The sequence below is a fragment of the Lytechinus variegatus genome, chromosome 15 (assembly GCF_018143015.1).
Source record: "Lytechinus variegatus isolate NC3 chromosome 15, Lvar_3.0, whole genome shotgun sequence".
Lineage (NCBI taxonomy): Eukaryota > Metazoa > Echinodermata > Echinoidea > Temnopleuroida > Toxopneustidae > Lytechinus > Lytechinus variegatus.
In genome coordinates this window covers 18,616,188-18,634,582 of record NC_054754.1, presented here as the reverse complement: position 1 = coordinate 18,634,582, position 18,395 = coordinate 18,616,188, and the positions used below count along the sequence as shown (strand labels likewise).

General features: G+C 37.1%; 1 long non-coding RNA gene across 1 annotated transcript; it reads left to right on the top strand.

Annotated features, from left to right (window-relative positions):
• Window positions 1–1,392: 1,392 nt before the first annotated feature.
• LOC121429279 lies at window positions 1,393–18,040 on the top strand. The gene is made up of 3 exons (XR_005971885.1): window positions 1,393–2,123; window positions 9,388–9,495; window positions 18,010–18,040. It is a non-coding gene; the product is annotated as an uncharacterized LOC121429279 (long non-coding RNA).
• The last annotated feature ends 355 nt before the right edge of the window (window positions 18,041–18,395 follow it).

Genomic DNA, 18,395 nt, shown 5'->3' with positions numbered 1-18,395 from the left:
TACTTTACACTCTAAAAAATGGAATGTTAAATCAACATTTGAAAGGTTGGAGGAGTGACAACATTTTCTAAATGTTGCATTTACCACTTTAAATGGTTCTACCCAACACTAAAAATGTTGGATTTAGCTTTATACAAGGTTGGAGGCAACATTTGGAAAAGGTTGTCACTCCTCGAACCTTTCAAATGTTGATTTAACATTCCATTTTTTAGAGTGTATCATTAAATTGCTTAATTGTTTACAGCGAATTGTCTCATAATTCATGACAATATTTGTTTCCCTTCATTATGTTCATTAACTGAAAGGCGAAAAGTTGTTTTATCGCAACCAAGCAGAACAATTCTGGATGATGGTAATATTGTTGGTGGTAGTGGTGGTGTTGATGGTGGTGGCGGTGGTATTTCGTGGTGGTTTAGGTGGCAAAGATGATGGAGTTGCCAGTGGTGACCGACAGTGGCGTAATGAGCCAAAAATTTTGAGGGGGGCTCGATATGGTGTATCGCGTAAAATTAATAACAACTTGTGAGCGAAGCGAGCGAGCAAAAATTTCGATAATTACAAAAATCCAAGTTTGTGATAGATTTTGACTTAATATTTGGAAAATAACATAATATTTCACCTTTACCCATTTCCTTTTCTCTTTCCTTTTCTTGGTCGTGATTTTTTATATATCTTTTTTTTTTTGGGGGGGGAGGGGAGCCCCCCCCCCATTTGTCCGCCCATGGTGATTTACGAAGGTGGTCCTATAGACGTCAGATGGTGTATTTTTGTGTAGTTTGTGGTGCTGGGCATGGCTGAAGGTGTAGCATGAATCGTCTGTGTATGGGTGTTGGTGTCAATGATGGTGCTGTCTGTGACGATTAATGAAGCTGATCGCCATGATCGTATACACTTCAGATGGTGTTAGTGGTGTATTTATGGTGTAGTTTGTGGTGCTGGGCATGGCTAAGGGTGTGGCATGAATAATCTATATAATTATGTGTGTTGATGGTAATGATGGTGCTTTTTGTGGTGATTCTTGAAGGCCTATGTTTAGTCCAGAAAATGGTAGTGGTGAACTGATAGCGATTGTATTTTTAATATTTGAATATAATTGCTGTGATAATGATGATGGACTATATTTTGCAGGTTATGGTTAAACGATTTGTGACATAGGCCTACATGTAATATCAAACTATTCATTTAGGAATATAGGGTTGGCGTTGATGAGGCAGGAGTAAGAGCAATATCATGGCAATTATGGCATAATTTTGCGTGAAGCAAAACAATAGCTTGGAAGAAACGAATCGGAAAGAAAATGGTTACGAGAGGGGTAGAAAGATAGACTTAAAACTTATAGTTTGATATGAGAGCATGGAAAGGGCGAAAACAGGAGGGAAATAGGCGCAGGGAGAAAAGAGGAGAGTGGGAAAGAGAGTCTCGTTAAATGCTTCATTCCTTGTGACGAAGCTCGCCATGAATAAAGCTGTCTCGTCCAATACTACACCAAGCACAGCCAATAGGAAACGCCCGTTCGCATGTTCTCATACAAGCCGGTGCCGCGGCTGGACTTCCCCTCACCCGTCTCCCTCATACTTCCCTCCTCTCCATATATATGTTCCGAGGGAATCCGTCTCACATCCCACCGTCCAGCGACACGAGCAGAGAGAGCCTTCCCCGGTCGTCGCTTCATTCGACCGATAGCGCGCTTGCGAAGAGGAACTCACCCACACTTCCTCCAATCGCTCCCGCATCACTGACAAAACCAAACGGGGGTTCGGTGCAATACTTTAACACGACCACCTTCATTCCAATATTCTCAGTTTCATCGCCAGCATCATCATCGCTCTCCTCTTCTTACGCCAGCATTCTTATGGGTCGTTTTTAATTATCCTCGACGAATCATTAATAATCCGTTCACGAAATACACGCCACTGGAGTGGTGCAGGTCGGCCAATGTAGCACGGAGCGTCAACTCCTTTTAATTAATATCAACCATACGAGCTGTATACCTTGCTTCTAATTGCCATTTGGAATATTCTTACCGTGTCCGTAGTTTTTGACGAAACACTACGACTTGTTCTGGAACTTTAACTTTCTGCAAAGAGATTGTCGACTTTTTATTGAAAGAAGATTTTAATCAGGTAAGAATGATCCTAACATTCATCACCATTTTCCTCTCGAGGTATAGTTTTTTGGACCTTCGAGGGACAATATTTATTTACCCCATTTCGACCTATGTTAACATTCTCTCCGTCATTTCTGTTTGATTTTTTTTCATCTGTCTAATAGCTTCTTAATGTATGTATATTCTCTGACTAAATGTATTTACCAATAGTGTTATCGGTTTGATTCAAGGAATTTTGTCTTATTTAGATTTCATTCGCGATATTTTCAATGTAATTTTATAAAATTGCGATATATTAGTTTAGTTTCTGTAATCTGAAAATCAAATCACGGTGCCGTGACCGAGTGGTCTAAGGCGCCTGGCTATACATGGAAAGCCCGGAGTTCGATCCCAAGCCGCGGCACCTATGCTCGTGAGCAAGGCATTTAATCGACAATGCTCTTTTATCATGCTTTCAAATACATGAAAATGCTATATGCATTATTGGTAATTAGGTGTGCACTTGTTATAAAAACATCAAAGATCTCTCGACAAAGTCAATATTGTGTTTATAAATTGGAGCAAACTTATAGCTTTACCCAATCCCTCTATTCTTATGTATTTTGCTATCAAGTTGCCTGTACTATAAATGTGCATAATTAGATTTCGATCCCAATTTCAATATAAAATTGATTAACAAAAAGAAGTAGATAATAATCAGAATAATAGTTTATTAAATGATTGAAATTCAGAATACTTAATGACTTTTCTTCCATAGCCATCTCTTCCCTATACATATTCGTATTTCAAACCTCAAGGAAGGGGGGGACCCACTTAAGTCATTCAAAACACTAGACACTTTATTAATTCACTGTTGCTTCAGAGCTGTAGGCATACAGAGCGTTTATGCCTAACTTTGACGTCACAATTGTGTAATTAAAAACGTGAATAGTTTTTTAATATCCTCTAACGACTCGTGCAATCAAAACAGGTGCCCATGTGCGCGTCGTCAACGTGTATTTTACTTCATTTTTTGACCTTGTCGTAGTTAATAAAAATAAACATAACTGTTTCAAATTATTTTAGAAGGGTCCAATTATCTTGACATCATCCGTGCTTCTCCCAATTCTATTTTGTTTAAGTGAGTTATCGTGGGTGACGATATTTTGATCACAACTCCTTAAACATGATTTTCAATTTGAACGAGCGCCTAGCCATACGTATAGAGTCTGGTCTTATACGATCGGTAATTGTCCGACAGGCAATTATAACAGTCGAACGCGAATATTGGTTTTCAGTATAGTACACGCTTTTAAAATGAGGAAACCTTTTTGCTTCTGACGGCAACTGGAAGATAGCTTTTTTAAATCCTTCAAAATATTAATACTAAATTATTATCAAAATTTCCAAAAGGATAAGTTAACATTGAAACATTCAATTTGCGTGTAAATAGTTCAGGAAGAACAAATGCTTTGAGCTAATAATACTCATTAGAAACGCTGTTTGAAACTGTATACATCGCTATTTACTATATGAATATTAAAACAACCATGCTACACTTAATACATTGAAAATTAACAACATTTTTTTTTAGATTTGAACATTTGTCAAAGTGACCATACTTATATTATTGAAAATTTGATATAGAAATAAAATCATGTTGATTGAGATTTTAAACACTTGTTTAAACTGTGAACTGCTGTAAAGTCCTTATAGTTAGCAGCGTTGTACAAGAAATTAAACATTTATTATCAATTTTCAATGTTTTATTCAATCTACAATAAAAAAACCCAATGGATTTCTCAATCGCAGAATCAAATGACCGATAAAACCCCGAATTTCAATAAGGTAAAATTGACCAACAGAAACTGTGTTTTAAATAGGAAGAGCGTGGCCTTAATACAGGACAGCAAGTTTACCTTATAGAGATATATCTATGGACGATTGGATCGGTTTATTCCTGAATTATAATTCAGGAAAATTATGCATTTATTCAATATTTATAAATTACGATATATCTTTTCATCGCCATTAACCTCATGAATTAATTGCAAATACTGTAGGTCTATAGGTTAAATGACGAATTTAATTCTTTAAAATCCTAGTTTGAGTTATATTCTTAATAGGCCTATCCTATATACTTGCACCTGACTGGTAAGAATATTTCACAGTATATACTGATTTTTGATACTGCTACTTCACATCCCAAAATATAATCAGCAATGATATCTCATTTATTACTCACAAGAATTATATATGAGGCCTATACCATAAAGATCATCAATGAGCTCCTATTAGACACATATAGAAATTAACTTTTCTACGTCACTAAGCCCAGAGTTTTCATGAGTTCGATTGTGTTTGAGGGTGTGCCGTGTGTGTGTGTGCTTTGTGAGCGGATGCATGAGAGTGATTATGGTAGCTTAAAGCACATATTTTTCTCAACCCATTAAATGTTTAACATTTTACAGGAGAAAAGAAGCCTTTTTGTCAGTATCATCATGATTACATTCAAAATTTTGTAAGACCATAAAGACTGATTTTTCTTGGACATCAAGTATACGATTCCGTACTAATCTCTTTGTTGTATTTTCCTTCTTTCAAACGTAGTTCCGAAGTTGAAACAAGGCCAATAGAAGCCCCAAGTTGAATTGGCTCGTAAATTTTAAGTATTTGCTACGATCTTCTCTATTTATTTAAGTCGTACTTATAGTTTACACCATGTTTCTTCGAGTAAACATTTTTCAGCCCTCTCGATAAATATGCGTCGTGCGAAAAAGGCGTACGGTTGCCAGAAAACAAATACCATGAGCAAACGCATGCGATGCCGGCCACCTCACGTATGATGCGTTCAATTGGGGGCTTTTTGTTGAAAGCTAAAAACTATATTTGACATATTTCTCTTTCATAGAGAACCTCTCGAAATAATGCATGAATATCATTTTCAGGGTATGGAGTGGCTATAATGTCAATGGACAGCCCGAGCGACATATAAATGTGACACTTCTTTAGAAACGCTTTCAATGCTGTTTCAACAGCATTCGTCTAGGGAGGATCATTAAACGTTGAAGGTGACGATTATTTGTATTGTGAACTCTGTATAGCATTAACACGATATTAGCCTTAAATTATTTGACAATGCCTCTTGAAATTTTCAACATTTATGAAAATCATCAGCTTCTATTATTATGATAATGAGCATTTTTTTGTATCTTGAAATATAGAATATGATTATCATGTATTAATTTGAAATGAGATATCAATCATTATGTCGGTTAAAATGGTGATACATAGAAGCACATCTTAATCATGTTACCACTTCACAGATTGTCGTAACCATTTTTGACATAACTCGGTAACAAATTCCTCTCTAAATTTTCCATCAGACTTTGATGATTATTGAATATCAGAGGGACACCTCAAATAATGCTATATAAAAATAGACAAATTATTGTCAAATACAATATGACCTTTTCTATTTAAAAATGGTAATGTCACATGTACTGGAATGTAGTTCTTATTTTGCATAGAATCGATGTGGTATCTGCCTATAAAGCATCTCTTTATATATGTTGATGGAATATCATTAGAGTTCATATTGCGATTAATTTGAGACATTGATTTGGACGAAAACGAAAGTAATATCGAATTCATGTCATAAAGGCATATCTTTAGATTTATATAACGTTTATGTAAAAAAGTTGTCATGATTATGACCGTGGTTGTCCGTATATACCAACCAGAAAGGTCTACACAAACCCCTACATATTCGTATTCCTCCATATATGGTAGGGAAACAACGCCATCTGGCCTTGAATACACAGACGATCGATTTGACTTTTGATCGATATTTTATGTGTATCGATCGGTGATCGCCCGTGAACAAGGTTCTGAAGTTGGAAAAACAAACAAAATATGACAAATATGATTATGAAGGGCACACACAAGGGACTCTTCAACGATAATGGCAATATATCAGTTGCCGTCTGCGTTGATGCTTTATATGACGCCGATATGAAACTTTGGGGGCAATTCAACTTCATGCTGGGAGTCATGTGTCTATATGATGAAGCATATGTGCTGATATCCAGAATATTAATATATAACACTACACAATGAATAGAAAATTCTGTTTAACGATTCAATGCAATTTCATAATTCTATTATCCCCCATCTACACCACTAGCTGGCATACACCAGAATAGAATACAATTATGATAAAAAGTGGTTTAAATGTTGTATCTACTTTGGAAAAGGGTAATTACTTAGCCACGGTCGACCAGCCTGTACTTAAAAAAACAGAAAGGGGATACAATGCACTTCAATTAGGAGATAACATTCGTGGCGGCTCCTGTACAGAATGATCGCAAGCAATTGAAAAGTTATTGTCAATTACAATTTTCTAGATTAGACATGTTTAATAGGGAGCGGTACAATTTGGTAAAATGAATCGATGTTTAACAAACAAGGAATTGACATAGCTTGGATATGAATTATGACTGTTTATCAAAAAGGTTTGTCCTGTAATGATCTCAGTGAATACAAAAAACAGAAAGTGAAAGTGAGGATGATCATGATTATACATCTCGATTTTTTTTTCAAATCTAATCAATATTCTACAGCAAATAGCATCGCGCCCATTGCACGCAATGTGAAGTTGTAAGCTCATAGGGATGCATTGATTTTACCGTTTTAACGAAACTAGAAGAGTCAGTAGAAACAGATATGCGTGCAATTCAGTTTTAAATGAGTTGTACGCACTTAAAATGTTGGGCAACATACTGTCCTCTGTGTTAGGTAATGTCTGTTGGTAAATATATATTCTGGGCAACTGTCATGAAAATTTAGCAAATTTATTTCCCAATAATTATTAGTTTTTATTACCCAGTTTGGACAGATTTAATCAATAGTTGTGTAGACAGTATGTTGCCCATCAGTGATGGTTAAAATTTTGCCTTTTTTGGCCCAAACTTTTTAAGAGTGTACATAGAGATTTTTCTACCTCTTGAGTCGACCGTTAATGTCACTGTACAAAAGACGTACGTGACTTGGGCTCGAACCTCTGCTGTGTGACTGCGAGTAACTCACGTATTCCACATACTATAAAGTGACCATTATGACCAGGTATGCTGTGTGACTACAAAAGACGTACGTGACTTGGGCTCGAACCTCTAACCTCCGCTGTGTGACTGTGTGTAACTAAAGTATTCCACATACTATAAAGTGACCATTATGAGCAGTGGCAGATTCAGGGAGGGGCAACTCTGGCCAGACCCCCCCCCTTGAGAGCCATAAGAATATATATTTTGTCATGGAAAAAACGCAGGTAAAAGAGAACTTATTTTGCTCCTCATATTTTTCATATCATAAATCACCTTTATTCAATTTTCTTTAGGAGTGAATATATATATTTCCTTCTCAGATATTTCTGAACGAAAATGCGTAATTAAATTACGCTATTGAAATGAAATAAAAAGAAGAAAGGTCTGGGTGAAAGAAGGCGTTATCAAATATGTAATGCGAAATGCCATAAAACTGAAAATTAATATATATATGATAAATTGTAATCAATTATTGTAACTCTTCAGTGCATTTTTATACTATCCCCTCATGAGTATATTATCAATTATAAGATGAATAAAATATTATTTTTGTTTGTTTCAGCGCATTGATAGATGGGAAATGATAAAAGAGGAAGAGAGACATGTAGATGAATGATACATAGGAGCTTCCAGACTTTGACTTCAGAGGCGGAGAGAGATAGATTAAGAGAGAAATTTGGCGAGAATGAAAATCGGGTAGGGAGAGGCAAAAATACATAGGGAGTATAGGGATAGAGAACGGGATGGAGAGAGGGGAAAAGAAAGAGCAACGAAACAAGAATTGAAAGCAGCGCAATGCATGGGCCGCTGGTCAGTGTTACGCCTTGCCGCCTTCATGCACCTGCAACCCGCCTCAAGCTCCGGGGAAGGCGATGAAGGGGGCAGGTGTTTCTCACAAGCGCTGCTGCTCCGCTCCGCATGCATTCAATAGATCCAATACAAAAACCGAACGGAGAGGGAAAATAGAAAAAACAGGGGACTTACTGAAACTAGCATCGAAACACAAGTCCATTCATAGACAGAGTTGTACTTTGTATGGATTAAAATAATGCACGTCGGTTATACAAAGTACATCTACATTACAGAGTGACTAGTGTAGAGCAAATTTATAGACAAGGCGTAATTGGCATAACGTACAGTACAATTCATTTTGTAGAAAATATTTTTGATAAATAAATGAAAACAAATATAATGTAAATTCTAGTAAAGATTGATGTACACATTTCACAGTTTCCTATCTTAGCTAACTAGTTACGATTTTGAAAAAAGAAAATAGTGTAGGCCTACACGATTTGTAAAACTTAGTATATTTCTTTGCTATTTTATCAAACAGTGCAGGTTTCCACATTCCATTCAATTAATAACCATGCATAAGAAACTACAAACGAAATTACTACATGAAATACAACAACAGTGGGAATAAAAATCTAATCCCAAAATGCTTGTGCATGAGGACGTGAACTAGAATATACGACGAAAACGAGAAACTAAACTTCTTTATTAAACTTACAATATTCGACGAACAGTCTCAGAAAAATGTCGAGACTATAACTGCACACCCACACATCACCACATCTCCATGATGATACCAATCAAGCTTTGTCTGATGCCTAAGACCGCATACACCGTTATCATTAACACAAAATTTATATTGTTATTTTATATTAGGCCTATTTGTATGATTATAAACAATATTTTTTCAGTGCATGCTTCAGGATTTGTCAGTAATCCCAATTTTTAATCCTAATCTTAAAGTAGTATAATATTTCATTTTCTAAACAAGTTCTTTAAGCCGGTACTCGTCGGTTAGTTTTAGTTTCAAGCGGCCAATTGAATTAATATAAACCCCTTTGTGCAGTTGCTTTGTATAATGACACTATAATGACACGCGTGGAGCGTTGTGGCCCAGTGGATTAGTCTTCGGACTTTGAAACAGAGGGTCGTGGGTTCGAATCCCAGCCATGGCGTAATTTCCTTCAGCAAGAAACTGATCCACAATGTGCTGCACTCAACCCAGGTGAGGTAAATGGGTACCGGTAGGAAATAATTCCTTAAAAAGCTGTGTGCGCTATGAACGCCTAGCTTAGCCGGGCAATATAGGAGCGCCTTGAGCACCTAACAAGGTGAATATGAGCGCAATATAAGTACCCTATATTATTTTTTTTTTCACGGATTTCCATTTTGTCTCATTTTCTTTAGGCGTTCTATTTTGACGGCTTCCTTCACTGAGCAAGGAATACAAACGAGCCAAGATGAAAGTTGAAGAAACGGCATTGAGTCCTACAAGCGAAAATGGATCGGCAGCAGGTAAGAAAACAAGAAAATTCAAAATTTCATTGTAAACATCGAGGTGTTTGGATACACATACCTAAATCTTGGAACTCTACTTTGAATGCTCCCTCGGGAGTGGAAAAAGTGTAGATAGGCCTTCAAACAACAACAGGTAGTGTTTAACAACATCGGGCTGATTCTTATAAAACATGCTATTTTTTAAACACTTTTTATGTTGTTTTCCGATGTTGCTATACACCGGGATGGTGTTAAGTGAACACAAGTGCTTATGCAGTGTACACCCTTGAGCCAGAGCATACACCAAACAGTGTTACATTAAGAAAGGTGATATAATTACAACATTGGTGTGTAACTTACAACGGGCATTTAACACCGGTGCAAATACATGGTGTTATCATTCGAGAGCAATGATAATGTAGTTTTAACAACTCGTTTTTCTTTTCTTCTCTTTTTTGTCGTGCAGTATATCGATAAAGATGACGTTTTTGCATTTTCATCCTTTCAGTGTTAAACAAATACCCAAAGTACAAACAGGATATTTCGTTGTAAGCACCAAACACCTACTAGATCTAGAATGCTTCACCTCGCCACAGACACATAGGTGTCAGTTTAACACCTGTGTAGTCACCTTAAAGGTGTCAGGATGCCCTATGGTGTTTTGTGATTTCACGAGTTAATCGATGGCTAAAAGACTGCCCTTCTAGCCACCTCTGGTATAGCTTGAAAGGTCGTACCGTGGTGTAGAAAAAAGGCCATTCATTTACTTTGAACTAGATCTCGGGAGCATTATAATTGGTCCAATGACCGCGCTTATGATGCGCTCCAAAATTTCGATATGAGTGATATTTGAATGCCCTCCTTAGATAATTATGCCGTGTTCGGAATAATTTCATAGGGTATAATGAAACATGCATTTCTTTCCCCCACAGTCAATGATAAAACAAATACTAAAATATAACCAAATTATAGTTATGAAGTCTTCATGGTGCAATCCGTGATATGTCAATTTATAAATCAGAGCTAAATCTCTTAAAAAGAAATCGCATGTGAACATTCATTTTGGACATTTTCTATTTCAAAACGTTTGTATATCCGCCCTCCCTTTCTGTACATAAGAGGGGGTGATGACAGATAAAATCAGTTAAGAAAATTATAAACATTTGTGTATTTGAAAATAATAAGGAGAGGGACAGGGGGGAGATGAAAGAGTGGTAGGTATAAAATAAATAAAGAAAAGGGGAAAAGAGGGACAATGATCATGTGTGTGTGTTCTTTCCAAATAATAATACCCATCTAAATTGACCATCTCCCACCTATAAATTACCCTCCCCATGCATCTAAATCATGTCCTCGCCACTGCCTCTCTTCTGTGACAGCAGTTGATCTTGTTCTTCTTCTTCCCCATGCATGCTCCCGCTCCTCAAGACATCCTCAACACAGATGGTTCTGGTCTCAAAAGTTTATGATCAAAGATCGGTCCTCCGTTAATGGGAATTAAATAAAGATTGGAACGGGTGCGGACTGTCCGTCCTAATTTGCCTGATTCACCTTCGGATTGGGGTCTTGAACTCTGGTGGTGCGCGCGAAGACAGTTGCGCACTCATGCGAAGAGCGTTCACGGATCACTGGGGTGTGACGGGTAAAGGATGGAAACGCAGAGAGATAGAGACAAACGCAGAGAGAGTGGGAGAGATGCAAAGTGAGAGAAAAAGGAGGAAAATGCATCCCAAGAGACAAAAGAAAGACACGTGAACGGCAGGAAACATGTTTATTTTTACATAAACAGAGTGAAATATATGTGACAAGAGGGATATTGAGGAGGAGAAAGAAAGGATGACACACGCCCCCCCCACACACGCACACACACACATCTACCCCCACACACACACATCTACCCACAAACAAACACACGCACACATACAGGACGGGGAATGGGATTATTGGGGGGGGGAGGAAGTCCGGCACAGTAAAGGCTAGATTAAGAGTGTCGATTTTATAGAAGCAGACATATTTCATTTTAAATGTTGTAATAGGCCTACTTGGTGTATTATCGGATGCATATATGCACTAGAGGGCAATGTAGGAGCATAAAGATGAAAGCTGACAATAAAGAGAGAGAGACAGAGAAAGGGACAGAGAATGACGAGGGGATGTTGGAAAGGTTACTGATTTACTTGACCATTGCAAACAAATTCATTTAGAATCAAGAATCTGTTAATAAGAAATTGCAAGTGCCATAGATAAACACATGAATTCATATTTTTACGTTTTAATCAATTGGATAAAACGTAAAAGACAAGAATACAAATTAATTGATTACAAATGTTAAGTTTCTACATGTGTAGATGGAAATGGAGAGAGAGAGAATCTAAATTTGGCACAGTCCCGGTCATGTATTTCCACGTAGCGTCTACGCTCACCAGACGGCTGCCAAACCAATGAATATCAATTTACACGAGTGGCTTTTCATTCAATTACTCGGCGTAATTCATAAGTGAGCTGTGAAAGATGACTTTATTACCATAACATATTGTCAGAAATCCATTGTATATACCCACAGCCACCGTGATGAGACTCAAACGTATATTAATTTGGAGATAATTATTCCTATGTCTCATTGAAATGCTGAGATGAAATGTGAGCCTGCGCCCAATAAAAACGCGTTGCACTTCGCAGTGAACTGTGTCCAAACGGTATAAGTCACATGCCTACCAAAGATGTAAATATACACCTACGTATAAACACCGGCTATTTTTGAAGATCATACAATTTTGGTTGTAAATTGTTTTTCAAGCCATTATTGTTTAGAAATTATTGGTCATATTAATTTCGTTTTGCATATCAAGATTGATATTTTATAATTTCTCTCTTTCGTTTTATCTTCCGAAACCGCGCGTGCTATAGGACAGAGGCAATACACTCGTGTGTCAAATAAGTCAACCAAGTTCACAACATTGTTTCTTATGAAATTCCAGTTGCCACTGGCGTAGGTCTACGGCGGGGGAGGCATGGTCCCCGAAAAAGTTTCACGAGCAAAAAAAAAAGGAAGAAAAAAGACAGAAAAGGAAAGGGAAAAGCAGAAAATATGATATCATTTTATTGATAGTATGTCAAACTAATTTTTATATATATTACAAAATTATACATTTTTATTAATATATTTTAAAAAAATGCTCGCTCTTTCAGGATCTTTTTCATACGCCATGTCTACTCCCCTCAGAATTTTGGTTTATTACGCTACTGCTAGTTGCCTTCTTGATTTCTTTATATGCCATTGCGATTCGATCGTCAGATCATTTGAATTGTTCACTTGGTACCCATCATTAAATGACATTATACCAATAGAGGACCTGCATATTGGTCATCTCGATGTTAGGATCGAAGTCGTCTGGGATGGCCTTCATTGTTCAGCCACATGCTACTTTCACATCGGACCAACAAGCCTATGAACCGCTTGAAGGGGAAAGTCCACCATGTGGGTGTTTCACGAAGCTGTTCGTACACTGTAAAACCTGTGGTGTTAAAACTGACACCATTTGGTGTTAATAGAGGACCACACCCTGAGGTGTTAAAGTTACACCCTAGAGATTGAACATAACACCAAAGAGTGCAAATGTAACAACCAAAGGTATTGAAATAACACCTATAGGTGTAAAACTAACACCACCAATTTAACACCGGTGAAAAATAACTGGTGTGGTCCTCTATGTAAAATTGTATTTGATTTGTATTGTTTTATATTACTTTGTATTATGTTTTGAATGGAAATGAAATAAAAGAATTGAATTCAATATGTACACCGGTTAACACCACAGTTTTTGCTGTGTAAGCTAAAAGTGACTTTAAGAACGACTGGTGATCCTTTATTGTGGATAATGGTATACGCCAGGGCCCCGTCTTACAAAGACTTACGATTGTTCCGATCGATCGTAACTCGATGGAAATCCATCAGTGTCATAATTTTTTTCCTACGAAAAATTTACACAATGTCCTTTGCAAAGAGAAGCGCAGTGAATTTATAAGAAAACGATGAATGCATGAATATACATCAGCTAGAAATATTTTGAACAAACATGCATAATAGATGTTGTCGTTGCTGGCCATCCATAGTTGCGATGGATCGGATCAATCGTAATTCTTTGTAAGACGCGGTCCTGATTATTCATTGGCAATAGTTTGGCGTCTAAGAAGGGTTCACCAGTCGTTCTTAACATGCTTAAGGTCGCTCGTAACTTACGACCAGCTTTATGAAACGGCCTCCTGGATAGTGTTTCCGTAACTTCGACAAATTGTCGGATCTGTCAACTTTCCTTGATTTCGATTGGCTGAGAAGTACACGTGCTTGGTTGTTACAACCATTACAACTCCTTATCTTCTTCTATTACAACCCTTTTGCATGTCCTCCACCTTCTAGGCCTAGTAGATACTACTTTTATATAGCATTTCCTCCTCCTCCTCCTCTTCTTCTTCTCCTCCTCCTCCTCCTCCATCAAAACCTCTACTACTAATTCTACGACTTCTGATGCTATTATACTACTACAACTACTGCTGGTGGTGCTGCTGCTACTATTACTACTACTACTACTACTACTACTAGTAATGTAGCTACTGTACAGTTCTTATGTTTGATACGTCTAAATGTTCTTTCAGGAATATACGAACTACCTGCTGTTAGTGCTGTCGTAATTTACTTTTGACTATACTATGGCAATTAATTATGATAATGATATGAACTAATCTACCACAATTATTTTCCCCCTATTGTTTTCACATAGTTTTTTTCAGAACCTGATCGCATAATAATTCATACTAACCACAAAGGACTTGTTTCTGTAGTGGTAAGAGAGAGAAAAAGCTAATAGGTATCGTGCAGCTGACAGTCTTTACCCTCCTTGCACGCATCCCCGCATTCCCAGACGCGTTACCATCTTCGGACGGGCGATCGTCGAACAACGACCCGCGTTTCGACGTCCTTGGTTCTCTAATCGTATTTCTTAGTTTCCGAGATCAATGTAGAGTGCACGCTTCTTCTTCGATCGACGAACATCGATCAGTCGATGACGGAATCACGGAAGACTTTCCCTCTTGTTCTTGTTTTGTCGTTCTACGGCTCCTCGAAATGTACCTTTACCATTAGAAATTGAGAGAGCATGGAAGTTGTGTACTACATTATTTCCAGTTGAACTGAACTGGCACATTACATGGTTTAAGTTAAGGTATTTACCTTGAGGTCTATATTCTTCTAATTGCATGACTACTATTTTATAGTTTTACTTGATCGCATTAGGATTCAAGAGACGAGATTAGTAGCCTCTTCATCCCCTTTCATACTGAATAAGTGAATCAGTAGTTAATTGACGTTTTTAGTCTTACCCTGAAATGCAAAAATACATGATTTTGATTTTTCCTGCATTTTCCAAACTAAAAAAAGAAAGAAATATTTAATTGATCCTTTGGCGTGTTGAACATTCTACTAACAGGATTAACAGTAGGATGTCTTAAATAGGGAAAGAAAATGTATAGCTAATACAATGTCAAATAATCCCAGCCTGGCATTGACCGTTACTTTTGCAATGATATTTGTAAGAGGTTTTAGTTAACGGGAGTTCAAGGTGTGTTTCCATTCCAACATTAAGAAGATGCATGAATTCCAGCTTAACGGTTTATTTATGGCAGCGGTGGGATTTAATTAAGGTTCAAAGGTAGGCTTACTACGCAATTACAGTACATATGGCCATTCACCAGTACCTTTTGCGCAATTACCATATACACTACCTGCATTGACGAGACTCGATGAAAGAAAAACGCTTGCGACCGTACGTACCACGCAAGAAACGATCGTCCTAATTTATGAGCGATGAAGAAGAGGAGCGGGGAAGATAATTCTTTCCTCGGATTTCAGCTCTTGTCCAATTTAATTCCATTCGATTGCAATGATGGTCGAATTTAGAGCAAGGCAACCGTATTTCTTACATGAAGATGAATGTTCCGAATGGTGCGGAGCGATGCAAATTGCCCTGGCACGCAGGCGACCGAGAGAGACGGGGATGGAGCTGAAGCTACTATGGCCCGTTGGTTCACATTCATTGTGACGCCGTATATCATAGCAATAAATTCAAGAACTAATCCCCCTCTCATTCTTTTCATGAATCATAACGCCCACCAAAATCTCAATTTCTCTTCAAATCATGAAATTTATGAACAAAAGTTTGGCATTTTGTAGCTGTAAAGATGACACTTTTATACCACGCCAGAGAAACGACGATTTAGGAAGATGGAAATATGAGTACACAATGAATCAAAGAAAACGTCGAAGTGTACAATCATCCACTTGAGGAAAATTTCGACCGAAATTATGCATCCACACCAAACATAGAATCAAGAGAATGAATTAATGAATATAAATACAACATTTGAAAATGTATACAAGCCATGAACGTGAATGAAATAGATTTATTAATGAGCAAACACATTGATCTCTACCACCATGACTATACAGTTAGTACTTTTACTATCATGACTACTATTCTATACTACTACTACTACTAAAACTACTGTTAATGCTGCTACTACCACTACTGCTGCTGCTACTTATACTACTACTACTACTACTGTTTTGCTGCTGCTACTACTGCTTTTACTACTACTACTACACTGTAAAATATGACATGCTAATTTAGCACTACACAGTGCTTGTATAGTGACTGCACTACGATCGCTGATTTTCTAGTTCAAATTTTAACTATATTAAAAGTTACAACTCGTAGTGCAGTCACTTACAAGCACTGTAAGGGATTGATTAACACTTCAATTTTTTACAGTGTACTACTACTACTTCCAATACGACTTATTTTACTACTACTACTACTACCACTACTACTTGTTCTGCTAGTCTTTTACTACCATGACGATTACTACTGCTACTACTACTACTGCTGCTACCACCATGACCACTACTACACTACTAATACTACTATACTTCTACTAATACTACTACTACTACAAGTCCTACCTAATTATTCTTTCTTTCGCTTCATCTGCTTCCAAAATAAATAATGACTAACAAGAGAGGATAAGACGAGAATTGAAATTGATAAAGAAAATGACAGAGCGAAGAGGAGATTCATAAATGAATTTGAATTCCGATCTTGCTGTCAATTCCTCGCCTCGCACTGCATGCCAATATACAACCAATTCTCAATTAGTGGTGACAAATTTATTTTCTTGACTATGGAGAGGGGTTCTTAAATGAAAGAAAAATGAGCAAAAAATCTTGTTACCATTCCAAGCCTTCGGGAAAACACCAGCACCAACTCGCGACATCCGAAAATATTGTTCTTGTCGATCGTAGCCTGAGGCCTTTTTATCCACGACAACGTTCACACTGCATTCCCTAAATTGAATCGGCGCCATTTCCATTGCATGCACTCTCAACAAGCATTGCTGTCGCCAACATGGTCGACCGCGTTATGTGGACGTGCTTGCAAATTCTGCCAGTATTGCCTGTGCGTAGATATTCATAAATCTCACCTCTGATAACCATGATAAGAGAGGAAAAGAAGATACTAGTCAATAAGATATACTTTCTTCCTTCTTCACTTGTTTTCTCTTCGCCACCACCATATTTTTTTACAAATCGCATCTCGGTTGATATTTTGTCAAGCAGCTACACATTTATGAGTTCAGAGACATGAGGATGTTTTTATAGCGTCCATAATGGGGTTCTCCTAATCGCATCGCCGCGAACTTCCCACTTATTTCTAAAACTATGTCAATATTCGATAATAGTTTCAATTGTTGTACAAAGATCTTTTGATTTAAAAAAAAAAGAGAAAGTTAATCAAGACCTTCCTCGAGGAAGAGGCTTCATTTTTTAAAAGTTCTACTCAAAGCATTAACAAAGGAACAATATTTATCGATAAAAGCGATTATTTGTATGTATTTCATGTTTTTAAAGAATATTAAACAGTATACATGGTATATCTTGAGGTTTCTAAAAATTGAAAGCATGCTATTGTTGAAAATAATGCGTTCTCAAAGATGATGTACAGTATGTAATTAGCAATACAAAAATTCTAGAATGATTTTAAATGCAGAATCAAACAAAAAATAATTAGGTTTAAGATTAGATAATAAAGAAGATAATTAAAGTTTTGCATTTTACTTTGGTAATACCCCTATCCTTGACTCGGTAATTGTTATTTTGGTACAAATGTAGAAATATTTTGTGAGACTTTTCATTTTAGAGAAAGCGATTGGAGTAATCGTTTTGCCTGTGAGCTACATGATACCCTAAAATGAGGCACTAATGATGAGAACACAATCGCCTCTTTTTAAAACGAATGCAATAAACGTATTATCATTGTTTTTCATGGTTTGTTTTTTACACAGACTTAAAAGGAATACATAAATTTTAGCTGTAATTATTGGTTCCAACTTTGAGAAAAATTTACCGTCGCTTGAAAATACATCATTATATTGTATGCTCACATGTACTCATTTTTATCATTATGTTTTCGCTGCTCCCAGCAGGTCTCGCAACCAATGGAACCAGGCCATCCAAAGAGGTGTGTGCGGGGTGTCAGCGAGCCATCGAAGACCGCTATCTCATGAAAGTCATGGATCACTGCTGGCACGAGCAATGTCTTCAATGCAGCGTCTGCAGAATAAGACTATCACACTCCTGCTTTGCCAGGGACCGCAAGTTATACTGCAAATTAGACTACGAAAAGTAAGCCCAACTAATTTCATATTTAAAAAATATATATATCATATAGCTCGTATCATGATTTGTGTTCGGGCCAATTTGAATGTATTATATAATCTTCTGGCTCTACATCTTCTCGTTGGTCTTTCATAATCATATTTTGTAGTGTTTGTTTTAATGGATTACGACAATTTTCTATGCAAATTCT